The 10,783-nt window shown below is 34.6% G+C and overlaps 1 long non-coding RNA gene across 1 annotated transcript; it reads right to left on the bottom strand.

Moving 5' to 3' along the window:
* Positions 1-680: 680 nt before the first annotated feature.
* On the bottom strand, positions 681-10,096 carry LOC119871652. The gene is made up of 3 exons (XR_005357661.1): positions 9,968-10,096; positions 2,337-2,376; positions 681-776 (listed from the first exon to the last, which is right to left on the bottom strand). It is a non-coding gene; the product is annotated as an uncharacterized LOC119871652 (long non-coding RNA).
* Positions 10,097-10,783: the final 687 nt, after the last annotated feature.

Below are 10,783 nucleotides of genomic sequence, written 5' to 3'. Positions count from 1 at the left end.
CTGCTTTAATATGCTTACCAAAATATGTGCTTAGTTATGTGAAATCTACAAATATGTAATTTTTATGACCTAATATCCCTTAAATTTCACTAAGAAAATAAGGCTAGACAATACAAGAAGCAGAAAATGATAGCCTCTTTTTTTTTCAATATGTCCTTAGAATATCACCTTCCTATTTTCTGTCATTCATTTATCCGAAGAAGAATTTCTGGCCCTTAGAAAAAGAGCTACCTCAACTCTTTAGTACTTTGTATTTTAGATTAATCTTAAAAAATGATAAGAGGGCCCTCCTTTGGCTATTTCAGGTTAAAAAATACATATTTGCAAAAAATATATGAATAAAACCAATGGGGAAAAAAAAACATACCCAATTTAAACTGGTCCAAAAACTGTAAACAACAGCTCATCAAAGAAAATATACAGATGACAAATAAGCATGTGTAAAGATGCTCTTGTTGCATCAGGGAAATACAAGTTAAAACCACAACGAGATACCACTACACAACTATTAGAATGACCAAAATCTGGAACGAGACAATATCACATGATGCTGAGGAGGGTAAACAACAGGAATTCTCATTCATTGCTGGCTGTAGTGCAAAATGGTGTGGACACTCTGCAAGACAGTTTGGTGGTTTCTGACAAAGCTGAACGTACTCTTACCATGACACAGCAGTTGTGTTCCTTGTTACATGTCCAAATGAGTTGAAAACTTATATCCACACATAAAGCAGCATAGAGATGTTTATGGCAGCTCTATTCATGATTGTCGAAACCTGAAAGCAACCAGGAGGTCTTTCAGTAAAGAAATGGGTTCTCAAGCTATGAAGGAAACCTAACTGCAAATTATGGAGCGAAAGAAGCCAATCTGAAAAGACTACATATTGTAAAATTGCAACCATATGGCACTTTAGAGAAGCTAAGACTATGGAGACAGTAAGACATTCAGCAGTTGCCGGGTACTTGGGTTGGGAAGATGAAAGATGGGGCATGTAAGATTTTTAGGGCAGTGAAAATACTCTATGTAATAGTAAAATAATGGAAATATGTCATACATTTATCCATCCAACCCATAGAATATACAACACCAAAAATGAACCTTAAGGTAAACTATTGATTTGGGGTGATTATGTGGTAATGTAGGTTTATCCTAGGTTAAAAAAAGATAAAACACTCTAAGTGATGTTGATAATGGGGAAGCTATGCATGTGTGGGGGCAAGGGGAATGGAAAATCTCAATTTTGTTGTAAACCCAAAACTGCTCTTATAAAAGCTAGTCTTTAAAAAAATTTAAAAATAAGATAAATACACTTTTTTGTTGTTATTAAATTAAAAACTGACTTAATAATCCTTAAATTATGATGAAAAACTTTACCAACAGAAGGTAGTTCCTTAATAAAAGCAATTTTTACATTCCAGAATCTCTCCTGCAATCATATTTGCTCTAAATATAATGATAAAAATAGAATGTACACTACCGTGTTATCTATTATGGATATATAAAATCATTTCCTGGCTTAAAAAAGAAAAATGAACGTATACATTTCATAGCACTACAAAAAAAACTACAGCATTCATTAAAAATGAAATAAAGTTGTAGCAAATGTACTATACTAATGCAAGATGTTAAAAATAGAGGGAATTGAGGTGGTTAGTGCTGAAAGGGAAATTGAGGAATCTCAATACTCTTAGCTCTAAAAGTATAGCTCAGGAAAACTGAGATAAAATTAAAACTGCTCCAAATTTAAATTTATTACTTAAAAAGTAAGAAAAAATAAACATTTGATCTTATAATTTAATATAAATAAAATTTTAATAGTTTAAAAAGGCAAAGGTTGGGATTTTGTACAAAGCCTATTTCATTTGGAGATGCAAAATCATCAGACCCCACCTTCTGGCTGTCTCCATTTCTATGTCTGTGTTATTCCCAGTTTTGCCTATTGCCAATAATTTTTCAGCTCATTATAAAGGAATCTCCCTCCCCTCATGAGTTTTGACAAAAAAATAAAAGGAAGGACTCTAATTTATCAACTTGAGTTTTGTGCTCTTCTTACTATCTTTTTAGCATGATCTGACTAGGTGCCCTTATTCCTACTTAGCTACTAAACATGCATCTCTTAGCCAAAATTGAGAGTCCCTTTTTAATGTAATTTTATGCTGTATATATATATATATATATATATATATATACACATATATGGCTGTTTTCTTCACTACCTTCTGGTTTTCTTGGTTTAATATAATGTTTATACATAGAACCATATTCCTTTTTTTAACTGATATAAGCATAGAATTAGGAAATAATAAACATTTGTTGAAGGAAAAATAGTAATAACCTGTCTCTCAGGGCATTCGGTGCAGAATTCCAAGAGATTCCTAGAACAAAATATCACTGGTGTTACTCAAGACATGTTTGCCAATTCTTCTCAACTTTAAAACAAATATAATAATAAGCAATAGTGAGTCTTTGGCTTTATATGCTAAGTATTAGAGTAATCATTGCACTAATAAATCTGTTTCTTGATATATATTTTGAGAATGACAGGAAATAGGTAACTACTTTAATTTTGCATACCAATATTTGGTAAAGAGATATAGTTAGGAGTTGACACTTCAGATTTCTTATAGATACTTCTAGTTAATCTAGATTATAAAACATATATGGTGTTCCTATTTAAACTTGTTCTACAAGAATAAATTGGCCAAATGAAATATGAAAGTGTACTGTTTCCTTATATTATTAAGTCTGTAGTAGAGAGGGAAATTTCTAGATGTCTGGAACAGAAAGGAAGCTCAAAGTAAGTTTGGGAATAAGGCATTGATTTCAAAATAGCCTATGGGTATCAGAAACGGATATGGATTTTAATGTTTTTTGAATGGCCAAAACTTAGTGTCAGGGGACAGAATGTTCTGGAAAATCTGTGCCTTGCAAAACATGGGAATTGGATCCCAATATGCACTATGTATGTATTTGAAATAGTCAGCAAATACAGTCATGTAAAAATTGAATTAGACATTGAAAGGGGGGATTTTGCTATAGGCAACTTCCAGAAGAGAAGTGCTTATTTTCACAGGAAACAACTTCTAGTAAAAATTAGCTCTTGGGATGCCTGGGTCGCTCTGCAGTCAAGCATCTGCCTTTGGCTCAGGGCGTGATCCTAGAGTCCTAGGATCGAGTCCTGCATCAGGCTCCCTTCATGGAGCCTGCTTCTCCCTCTGCCTGTGTCTCTGCCTCTCTCTCTCTCTCTCTCTGTGTCTTATGAGTAAATAAATAAAATCGTTAAAAAAAAAAATTAGCTCTTATAATTATCCCCTCCCCCCCACCAAAACAACAACAACAACAACTAAAAAACAGCATACTAGTGTGAGAGAGTGTCAATAAAGAAACAAGTTGGGCCATTTAAAGTGTAATAAGTAGAAAATAAATTGAACATCACAAAAGACTTATAGTAATTATGTTAAAATGCTATCAAATAATTTTGGTAATGGCTAAAACTGTGAGGGTTCTGAATTTTACTACTTCACTCATTCAAAGCAGATTTTGAAGATGATGGATGGGCATGGGATGCTGGGTAAAGGATTTTAGAAGCTGATGAGACAAGGTATCCAGTCCTTAAGAGAAGAAGCCAGCACTCTGAAGACACTTAGACAAAAAGGATGTAGAGTCCCAGCAGAAAGCTACAGCACCAGTGGTGCACGAACAGAAGTAAGAGTTAGATCTGTCCAAGTGCTGTACCTCAAGAGAAAACATGAAAATGTTTTCATTGGAATGAAGGGAACTTCAGAAAGGTCAGCAAAAGAATTTGTATGCTCTCTTACCATGAGTCACTTGCCTAATCCCAAACCATGCATGCAGAGGGTAAGACATGAAAAAGTCCAGCAGAAAGCAGCGTCTGGAAGGCTAAAGGGTTTTGCGGTAGTTTTCAGCAACTTCAAGATGCAGGCAGGGATGAACTTGATTTTATTCTGAATTTAGAAACATCGGCTCTGGTAAATGACTCAGAATTTTACCAATTAATCCCAAAGCATCGCATCGTGTGATGAAGGCACAACTGAAAAGGAGCACCAACACTACAGATCCCTAAAATGAGCTCTCTGCAATGAGAGTAAATTGCTGGCACTCACGTTGCTAGCAAGGAAGGGGGAACTTTACTTTCTTGAGAAGATTTTATCCTCCAGAGCTTCTGTCAACACAAAGTATGGCCAAAGGGAGGAAAAAAAGAAAAAGCATGTTAAAAAAACAAAATCAAATCCAAGAGGAAAAATAAACAAATGGAAACAGGCTATCAGAAAATCCAAATAAAGGCATTATGAGACAGAACTTTAAAATATTCATCATTTGTATATTGAAGAAATAGAGAACTTCAGAGAATCTACAAAAGTAACCAAGTGGAAATTCAATTTATTTCTAGGTATTTTCTGGGTTTTGATATTATTTTATCTAGTATTTTTCATTTTATATTAGGTTGTTCATTGATTTCACGTAATCTTAGATCGTTGCTTTTTTTTTAAAGATATGCTGTTGACTTTTTAAAAAAGATTTATTTATTTACTTGAGGTGTGGGAGGGGCGGAGAGAGAAAGAATCTTAAGCAGACTCCATGCTGACCATATTGCCCAAGGCAATGGTGGATCTCAGGACCCTGAGATCATGACCCCAGCAGAAACCAAGAGTCAGAGGCCTACACCCAACTCCACCACCCAGAAGCCACTTGACTTTTGTATATTGATGTAGATTCTATGACTTTGTAATATTTATAATATTATTATTATAATATAGTATTATTATAATAATAATAAATAAATACTATAATATTATTATTAATCCGAAGAGCTGGTTTATGTATTTTTTTGATTTTCAAAAGTTAACTTCTAGGGCATCAGGTTTTCCTGTGTGCATATAAATGTGTGTATGCCTTGTGGTTACTCAGGTATTCATTTTATGAAAAAAATGTACTTTCAAAAAAATAATAAATAAAAGCAAGATATGTATGATTAAATCTCCCAAAATAAACTGCAGACATTCAAAGACATGGATATATAAAGGCAAAGTCTGTAATCAGTTATTTAAGAAAGATGTGTCATCGGTAGAAGAATGGGGGAGTATGAGCACAATAAATATAAATCTACAACAGAAATATGGTACTGAGACTACTGAATCGAAAAGACCAAATTCAAATCTTAAAAGTTACCAGACAGAAGGGAAAATTCCCTATGAAAAAACAGCACTAAAATAACACACTTTAAGTAAAAATAAGGACCAAAGAACTTGGAATAATAGTTTATTTATAGTAGTTGGATATCAGGTTAGACTTCTGTATTAAATTAAACTTTCAGTCAATAGAATCGAATATAAATTTTCAAGTGCACCAACTATAACATTTTTCATAGTTCACATCTTGATTGAAATTTTAAGAAAGGGAAGGATAGAAAATGTGGAATACATTCAAATACCTCAATGATATGTATTAAAATTTTGCATAACTCCTAAAAAATGTTATCTATTTTAAAATATGTTGAATAACAGGAGTAGACTCATTGTAAACTTTATTCATCAAACAGAGATGAGGATGAGGTAAATAAAAAGCTTGAAACACAGAAAATATCTACAAAAAAGTAGATTGCCTATTATTTTTGTAATAAAAATATAAAATAACTAAGTATAATAATTAAAGAATAAAAGGTCTACATATAGGAAAAAGTGTATAGACATTTTTATTTATTATATTGAAGGCAATGTAATAAATAAGAGAACAAGTATGTAAATATGAAATCGAAAGGAGATAAAATTCAAACATCGTAAAAACAAATGTGGGGAATGAGAAAGGAGAAAAAAATAGTTGTCCCATATATAATTGAGAGAATAAATGAAAGGAACATAAATTTCTCTAAAATATTGAACTGTAGGAATGAAAAGTAAGTTGATATAGAAATAAGATGAATTATTTATAAGTTGATATAGAAATAAGATGAATTATTTATATTTGCTCTAGAAAAGTTAGAAACCAGAGTTTAAGGGGACACCTGGGGAGCTCTGTGGTTGAGCATCTGCCTTCAACTCAGGGCGTGATCCTGGGGTCCTGGGATCAAATCGCACATCGGGCTCCCTGCATGGAGCCTACTTTCCCTCTGCCTGTGTCTCTGCCTCTCTCTGTGTCTCTCATGAATGAATAATTAAAATCTTAAAAAAAAAATAGAAAGAAACCAGAAGTATTAAAAACCATTATACAGAGACAGAGAACACATAAACACACAGATCACTTCAGACAGAAATTTCTATAAAGATTCTATGTGATTTCATTATCATAAAGTTCTAAAGGCTATAAAAACATAGTGTTAGAGGAAATGGAAGATCTCAGTTATAATTTATATTTTTGCAGGACAATTACTAGAGAGAACTAGAAGTATGAATTTATCAATTATTATTAAATTATCATCATAAAGTAGATAGATATACTCCAAGAATGAAAAAATAACCAATCATGACAAATTATATTATTTCAAAATAATAAAGATTTTCAAACATGAGGCAGTTTCTAAACCTGTTCCTGGGTAGGTTTGCTTGTATACTGGATTTGCATATGCAAGGTTATGGAAATAATTGGAGGCTAGTGATAATCACATCATCCTCCAGAGAAGAAAGAAGGTCCAATGAAGGCTTTTTCTTATATAATAATAAGGCTGGTGGATTGCAAAATAATTAGGTAGGTTTCAGCTTGGTAATTTTTTTTTTATCTTAATAGCATACATATTGTCTACTGAAGAGGATTAAATTTCTTCGTAATTTAATTAGAAATTTACAAGGTAGAAACATTTTCAGGAAACTGTGTATCATGGAAGCAATTCAAGGTCCTCACAGGACAAGAAGCTAAGTATCTGACTTTGGGTACCCATATTCTTACTTTGATCTGAACATTTTGACTTAAAATGCTGATGGGATCCATGTCAGATTTAGATACCTATGATATATGGTTGTTTTAATATAATTTAAAGCTGTGTAGCTGAGAGAGGTCCTTATAAAAGTAAATGAAATTTCAAAATATTTTTTAAAAGTATAAAAATGTAAGACTGATTAGCTGCCATACCATTAAAATGTATTTAGATTGGAAAGTCAAATAATTTGATTTTATCTAATTCTCATATCTCACAAAGTGGAAAATATCATACCTCTTCCGTAAGTCTCAAAATGCAATTTGTGGACTTCTTCAGTCAATATTTCCAATCATACTGGGAAGCAGATTCCTTCATCCAAATTAAGTCTAGTAATTTGGAATCCTAGGGAATCAGACCCTCAAGTATTCAATTTTTTTAGTACACATACTGATTCTTAACTATTTTAAACATATATAAAATTAAAATATGTATTAATTATTTTTTAGTCATTTGATTCTGTAGTGTTAGGCAAGTACCTAATTTTTGGCAAATTATTCTTCATGTCCCTTTCCACACCTTTATTTTGTTTCCTGTACACTTATTACTAAAAGATGACTACACAAAGAATGGAATGTTTTTTAAAGAAATGAAGTTATGATTTTGAGAAAAAATAAATTCTGAGGTATATTTTATCTTCTATCATCTGCAATTTATTGTTTATTTCAATTAAAATTATTTATTTAAGAGATAGAGAGGCAGAGATAGTGACAGAGAGCATGTGTGGGGAAGAGAGAGAGAAACAGGCTTCCTGACATGGGGCTTGATCCTGGAGCCTTGGGATCAGGACCCCAGCCAAAGGCAGACTCCTAACCAACTGAGCCACCCAGGCACTTCTATCATCTGTAATTTCATTTTGCTCAATATTGAAGTTAAGAAAAGTATTGTCAGGGCGCTTGGGATAAGCATCTGCCTTCTGCTCAGGTCATGACCCCAGGGCCCTGGAATTGAGCCCAAGTGTGGGGCCACCTGTTCAGTGGGGAGTTTGCTTCTCCTTCTCCCTCTGTCCCTCCCCGCCGCTCGTGCTCTCTCTCACATAAATAAATAAACAAATAAATAATAAACAAAAAAAATAAATAAAATATTTGAAAGAAAGAAAGAAAAGCAACCTCAGTAAAGTCTAAACTATAATAACTTTTTCTCCCCAGAAAAGGAGGCTTAGAGATCATCCTTTTCAGCAAATTAGAGTGGAAGAGGAAATAGAGAAAATATCCTAAATGACTCAGTTAACATTTTTAAAAGGTAGGATGAAGTCTCTTAAAGTAATATATCCAGAATTTTACAGAGCAAAGTAATAAAATGAGAAGTATCTGATAAAATGTACAATTTTATTTAATTATCTTTTACAAATCCCTTGAAATTAAAAAAAATGGACAGTATTAAGCCACTTCACATTACATAATACAGATCATTTGAATAGATGCTGTCATCCATTTTATGGACTTTCATGAAACAACTGGATTACTTTTTTACCTTTATGGCAGCAGTCATCTCGAGTTTTATACTCACTGTCCTGGCAGATGCCACCTACTGATGAAACAAAGCTGCATTTTGCACCTTCATTTCACATAATCTGAAATCCCTGGAAAGAAAGTCATTTTTGGAGTGATTTTTATTGTAGATAGGATGAGAGCAAAACTTGTCCGTTTCACTCTTACAAGTACACACATGCACAAATCATGTGTATAAAATCAAAGAAAATGAAGCATTGCTATGTGAGAATAGCAATCACGATATAGAGGAAGATCAGATTGTATATTGACTACAGGTGTGGCCTTCAACAAAAATCACTGTGAGGAAAATTAAATTTCACTGTACATTACAATTGTGTCATTAAAGCTATGTTACCTTAGTCTAAACACTTCACTTATGAGGATTTAGTTTTCCTCATTGTGGAACTCAAGGAATTATTTTAGAACTCCTCTAATATTTCTTCCAACACTACATATCTGCTAAGACAATAAAAGAAAAAATATGTAGTCCATACAAATCTTAACATTGCAGTAAAATACTTGAAAAATAAAAACAAATTATTTTATTCAATTTTAGGCTTTAGTTAACATAAAAAGGGTCACTTGGGTGAACTGTATCCTCTGTATCAAAATAGTTATGGAAGTGAAATGTGCTATGTGGGAATTTATTTCACTGTCCCTTGGTGTCATGGCAAAAGAAAAATGCACTTCCTGTTCATCATTTATTTTCTTTGTAGAAGAAAGTGCCAGGCTGTTGTAGCCTGGCCTTGATCATCTCCACCACCTAGTCCATTATCCCTCTCCCCATGTCAGGGAAAACATTCTGGGGAGCCTGGACTTATACCCTACCTGGTGGCAATGAGGCCGCCTTCCCCCTCCTCCCTGATGGTGTCAGAGGAGGGCAAATAGAGGGTGAGAACTTTTACCACCACTCAACAGTAGAAGTAAACAGAACTCATTTGCTTTTGCATCCCGTTTGGTATCAGTGGAGGATGAGTACAAAGCATGAATGCTAGCATCTACTCTACTCAGTAGCAAGGAACCCTTCCCTCCTCCATGTCAGCGGAGGCTAAGGGGAGAACCTGACCTTCCTGGGAGGTAGATACCATCACAGTGATGCCAGATTGTTGAGAGTCATTTATTTTGTAAAACTCAAATTAACAGAAAGCAATTTCATTAACAGGTATTACTGCTTGGTGAGTTTCTTGCAATTCAGGACTCTTTGTTGTTGTTGTTGTTGTTTGTTTGTTTGTTTTAGTGTCCTTAAAAGCCATGTGGAACAGGCTGAAAAGCTGAGACTGATGTAATTGTCTGGATGTGTCATTTGGGAACATCAAGACCTAGAGGACTTTCCCTTAAGCCATAGGGACCCCTCCATGTTACAGGTTCTCCTCCAGTTTGAGGAGTAGACAGGGGTAGACAGAGGAGTGCATACCTGAAGCCAGGCTCTGGAGGCAATGTGCCCAGTGAGAGAAGAGAACTCAACTCTGCACATGCTTCTCCACGTGGAGAAGCTCTCAGCCTTGCCAGGACAAAGGCACACAGAGAAAGAAGTCACAGACTTACCTAACTTGTGAGGGCAGGGGGAGTGGGGAGCACCTGGAGATAAGCTGAAGGTTGGTCCCCCAGAGAGAAGTCCCACAAGTCAAGGCAAATCCATGCAGCTCAAATCACTCCCAGGGCCGTGGAAACTGGATGCACTCTTCAAAGAAACACCTAGTACTCATCAGGAGTAGTTTCAAAGAAATTCTAAAGTTGCCTTGACAACCCTTAAGAAACATTTTACATTTTCCTCTCTTTCTACTCTCCATGGTTGTATGAGAGTCCCTTTGTACCTCCTGCCCACAAACACCTTCACCCTTGGTTATTTAATATGTCAATCAACAGGCTCAATTATTTCCCCTTTGCTCATTACCCAGATTCTCTAACCCTAGAGCAAAATCATCAGCATCACCTAGGAACATGTTACAAATGCAGGTCCTCAGACTCCATGGCAGACCTGCTGGATCAAAAATTCTGAGAGGAGAGTCCAGCAGCCTGTTGGAATGAGTCCCCCAAGGGATTCAGAGGCACAGCTGAACTATTGCTTTACTTCAAAGTAAAGTCCAAGAGCTAATTTAACAAAGCTCAACCAACCAACAAAACAAACAAACAAAAAAAAAAAACAAAAGAAAAAACTGGCGGTCATGAGTCATCATCCCCACTTTACCAGATAAGATTCGGTTTCTCTTAATATACAAAATGTCCAGGTTTTCATAAAAATCACTCATCATACCTAGAAGCAGGAAATCTTAATTGAGAAAAGAGAGTCAACAGATGACAACCCTGAGATGACACAGATGTTAGAATTATGTGACAAGGATTTTAAAACAGCCACCATAA

This window comes from Canis lupus, chromosome 4, assembly GCF_011100685.1.
Source record: "Canis lupus familiaris isolate Mischka breed German Shepherd chromosome 4, alternate assembly UU_Cfam_GSD_1.0, whole genome shotgun sequence".
Lineage (NCBI taxonomy): Eukaryota > Metazoa > Chordata > Mammalia > Carnivora > Canidae > Canis > Canis lupus.
The sequence above is the reverse complement of the archived record's forward strand: the minus strand, read 5'-3'. Positions and strand labels throughout refer to the sequence as shown.